Below are 5000 nucleotides of genomic sequence, written 5' to 3'. Positions count from 1 at the left end.
GAATCGACAACATGATCGACGAGGAGGCGATCAAAAGGCGCTCATGACCACTCTTGAAAGCAGTCATTGGTGGCCACCGTGAACCTTTGGGAGCGCCGAGACATGACGAAGCGGGCTCGCGTGCGCCTCCCACGAGCAGAAGCGGAACTCGTCAAAGATCGTCGACTGGAGCTGGGCTACACGTATTGTTCGGTACATGAAGCCCCAAAAGTATCGGGTCAGCTGACTCGCTGCTTCCGGTGTCTGGAGCGGGGACACATCGCCGCGACGTGCACGGGTGAGGATCGGTCCAAGCGTTGTCTACGGTGTGGTGACCAAACTCACAAGGCGTCGGGTTGCACCAACGAGATCAAGTGCATGCTGTGTGGCGGTGCCCACCGTATTGGTGCCGCAGCCTGCGGTGGACAACCCTCGAACTGAAATGGAAGTGCTACAGATCAACGTCAATCGCAGTAGGAGCGCGTAAACCTGGCGCTCAACACGATGCGGATGGAGCGGGTGGATGTCTGTCTGATGGTGGAGCTGCACAGTGTCCCCAGGAACAATGGGAACTGGGTGGCCGACAGGGACGGAAGGTGGCCATCATAGCCAGCAGCGAAACGTACCCGGTTCAGCAAGTGGTCTCGTGACGCAGTCTGGGATCGCGGCTGCCCGGATAAATGGTGTGCTCTTCATATGTTGTTACGTGTCGCCCTCAGCGGGCGTCTCTGAGTTCGAGGAGGTAATGCAGCGCATCGATGTGCTGGCGAGAGGTCACCCGCGCGTCGTCTTTGCGGGGATCTCAATGCGTGGCACACTGTTTGGGGAAGTGGCCGCACCAACGCAAAGGGAGAGGCTGTGGTCCAGCTCGTCGACAGCTTGGGGCTGGAGGTGTTAAACACCGGCACCGCCCCAACCTTCCTAGGCAACGGAGTGGCTCGCCCGAGCGTGGTGGACGTTGCCTTCGCCAGCCGCAGCATCGCCGGAGTTAACACCATTCCGGAGCATCGGTGGAGGATTATGAACAGATACTCGTACAGTGACCACGTGTACATTCGGTTTGCTGTAGGGGAGCTGTTCCAGCGGTCAGCGGCAGATAGTCGTCGACAGGAGGGTCCTTCCACGCGAGAAAGCGGCACGAGATGGCGTAGCCGTCAGTTCGATGCCGAGCTTTTCGGTGTAGCGCTCGACGTAGCTTCGTTCGCAGAGCGGGTTACAAATGCCGACAGCCTGGAGAAAGTCATGACGGAAGCTTGTGACGCAGCCATGGCGCGAGTGTTCCCTTCACAAGGTCACTCGGGACGACCTGCGTATTGGTGGACGCCAGCAATCGAGGTCCTGTGTGAGAACTGCCGCCTCGCTAAGGAACGCCTTGAAACTGCCATCGACGAGGAAGAGCAAATCGCCGCAGCTAGCGACCTTCTCCAGGTGCGTACCGCCCTGGATTCAGCCATCACCACCAGCAAGAAGGAGCACTTCGAAGAAATGCTGCGGGCCTCGCGGAAGACGAGACGGGACAATGGTACCGCAACGTACTAAGCCGCCTTCGTGGAAGCTGGACGGCGAGAGAGCGCGATTCATCGGTGCTAGAGGGCATCGTTTCCACTCTGTTCCCCCCAGCATCCTCCGGTTGACTGGCCAGCGTCACCAGGCCAAGTCCTGGAGAGGGAGAGGAGGAACCAGTTCGGGACGTTAATGAACAGGAGCTGTTGGACATCGCGAGCTCGCTGAACCCGAGGAAGGCTCCAGGACTGGATGGTGTGCCAAACGCCGCTTTGACGGCCGCCATCCGGAAGCATACGGACATCTTCAAGAAGTTGTTCCAGGAATGCTTGGACAACGAGCGGTTCCCGGATGAGTGGAAGAAGCAGAAACTGGCCCTGATCCCTGCCGGGCAAGCCACCGGGGCTCGCTTCATCCTTCCGCCCGATTCTGCTGCTGAACAACCCGGGCAAAGCGTACGAGCGGTTGCTGCTGTCGCGAATAAATGATGTCATCGAGGCTCCTGAATCACCGAGGTTGGCAGAAAACCAGTACGGGTTCAGGAGGGGCCGTTCGACAGTGCAGGCGATTCAGCTGGTGGTGGATGCAGGCCGTCACGCGATGTCATTTGGCCGCACCAACAACAGGGACAAACGCTGCCTTCTAGTAGTGGCGCTGGATGTGCGTAATGCATTTAACACTGCCAGCTGGCAGTGCATCGCTACGGCGCTGGAGGACAAAGGCGTGCCGAGGCAGCTCCGCAACATCCTGAGAGACTACTTCGAAAACAGGGAGCTCGTCTATGACACCGCAGACGGGCCCGTTACACGCCGAGTGACTGCAGGTGTTCCACAGGGGTCCATTCTGGGCCCGACCCTGTGGAACATCATGTACGACGGCGTGTTGCGGGTCGAGCTTCCTGAAGGGGCTAGCGTCATCGGCTATGCGGATGACATAGTGGTCATGGCACGGGTTGCACACCAGAGGAGGCGGCATCGGTGGCTGAACAGGCAGTGGACGCGATTGCGGCTTGATGGAGGACCATCACCTGCAGCTCGCTCCGGAGAAGACGGAAGGAGTAATGATCTCCAGTCTGCGAAGAGGTCAACTGAGGGTGCCGTTCCGCGTCGGGGACACCATCATACACAGCAAACAGTCGATCCGGTATCTGGGGTCCAGATCCATGACCACCTGTCGTGGAAGCCGCACGTGGAGCTGTCGACGGCTAAAGCCCTCCGCGTGGTAGGTGTGGTCACCGCAGTAATGAGGAACCACAGTGGGCCCCAGGTGGCCAAGCGTCGGCTGTTGGCGGCAGTGGCGGAGTCGATCATCCGGTATGCTGCCCCGTGTGGTCCGAGGCGACGGATCTGCAGTGGTGCCAGAGGAAGCTGGCCCAGGTGCAGCGGCCCCTGGCTCGCGGTGTCACCAGCTCGTTCGTGTCGGTGGCATATGAGACCGGAGTTGCACTGGCAGGCCTTGTGCCGTTCAGGCTGCTGGTACGGGAGGACGCAAGGTGCCATCGGAGGCTCCTAGCTGCCCCGGGCGCCAGCCGCAAGGACATCCGGCTGGAAGAGAGGCAGGGGACTCTCCAGGAGTGGCAGCGAGCGTGGGATGCGGCGGCCGCAGCTCCAACGGCCAGTCGGTATGCGGTCTGGGCCCACCGAATGATCCCGGACCTGCACTTGTGGATGAGTAGGCGACATGGAGAGGTTGATTTCCACCTCTCACAGGTATTAACCGGACACGGATATTTCCGGAATACCTCCATGTCTGCGGTTTTGCCCCATCGGCGGAATGTCCACGGTGCCCGGGGTCGGTTGAATCGGTGGCGCACGTGCTGTTCCAGTGCGAGGTCTTCCACGAGATCCGGGTGGAGCTGTTGGGCTACGGCACCAGCGACCCAGTGAACGAGGACAATCTCGGCATGAAGCTGCTGGAGAGCCCCGAGCGGTGGAACAGCATCCAGGAAGCTGCACGCAAAATCACGAAGGTGTTGCAACAGCTTTGGCGTGAGGACGAGCTGCAGCTCAACCTCCAGGCACACCTTGCAGCACTACCGACGAGACCAGCAGCGGTAGACGCCAGTCCGCTGGATGGAGAGCAGGTGTCGGTTGATGGGGTGGCTGAACTCTTTCGTTCCAACCGAGGTCGAGCCAGACGGACCAGAAGAGGTCGCCGGAGGGCGGAGGAACGGGCGGAAGTGCGCCTTGCATCCGCAATGGCAGCAGCCGAACGAGAACGTGAGGACTCCATCCTAATGGCAGCGGTGCGGGCGGAGGAAGCAGGAGAAGCACCACCACCCATCCCCATGGGAAGACGCGGACTGCCTCCATCTCCGAGGATGGTAAGAGCGCGGCACGAACGGAGACTGTATCTCCAACGTCTCTACCGTCAACGCGCCAGGGAAGGGACTCTACCACCAGTCCCACACGGTAGAAACCGGAGGAGCAGGTCGGCCCTTCGAAGCCGATACCATCCGACGGCGGATGAGAAGGCGTGAAATGGAGGCTACGCCGAGTAGCGCGAAGGGTGCCGTCCAATCAGGGAGTACGTGAGGCGCTATCCGCCGACGGCCTGGCAGCCATCACTGAAGCAACAACCTCCGGCCGTTAGAAGGAGGATGATGGGGTAGGAAGTGCATGGGACAGCAAAAAGGGTACGGCGCAGAAGAAAATAAAAAAAATGCGTTGGGGTATTAATTCCGTAAGGAAAAAAAAAGGAACGAAATAAATAAATACCAATAAAGGCGATGTCAGTGACACATACTCCTGGTTCCAAGCCCCGCTAGGGAACGGGTCCAGGAGCAGGAGTGGGATTTAACGTTAAGTTTATCTTACAAATAAATCCTGAAGTATTAAAAAAAAAAAAAAGAAGTGGAGCTTGCGGCTTAATTTGACTCAACACGGGAAAACTTACCAGGTCCGAACTTATTGAGGTAAGACAGATTGATAGCTCTTTCTCAAACTTAAGGGTAGTGGTGCATGGCCGTTCTTAGTTCGTGGAATGATTTGTCTGGTTAATTCCGATAACGAACGCGACTCAGTCAAGCTAACTAGAACGCTGTCAGTAGTGTGCCTCCGGGCGCACCTGACGTTAGAGTGGCGGGTGTCCTCACGGGTGCCCGTCACTTAGTTTGCCCTGCTTAGCGGGACAACTTGTGTTTAGCAAGATGAGATTGAGCGATAACAGGTCCGTGATGCCCTTAGATGTTTCTTGGGCTGCACGCGTGCTACAATGTGAGCAGTAGCGTGTTCTCGCCTTATGGCGCCCCCATTCCGAGAGGAACGGGAAATCACCCAAATGCTCATTTAGTAGGGATTGGGGACTGCAATGGTCCCCATGAACCTGGAATTTCTAGTAAGTGCTAGTCATTAGCTAGCGCTGATTACGTCCCTGCCCTTTGTACACACCGCCCGTCGCTACTACCGATGGATTATTTAGTGAGGTCTCTGGAGGCACACCTTCCGCGATTCCTTCGTGAGTTGCAGTTGGCACGGCCGAAGTTGACCGAACTTGATGATTTAGAGGAAGTAAAAGTC

The sequence above is a fragment of the Anopheles arabiensis genome, assembly GCF_016920715.1.
Source record: "Anopheles arabiensis isolate DONGOLA chromosome X unlocalized genomic scaffold, AaraD3 X_pericentromeric_contig0018, whole genome shotgun sequence".
In the NCBI taxonomy this organism is placed as follows: Eukaryota; Metazoa; Arthropoda; class Insecta; order Diptera; family Culicidae; genus Anopheles; species Anopheles arabiensis.
Note: the sequence above shows the minus strand (reverse complement) of the source record.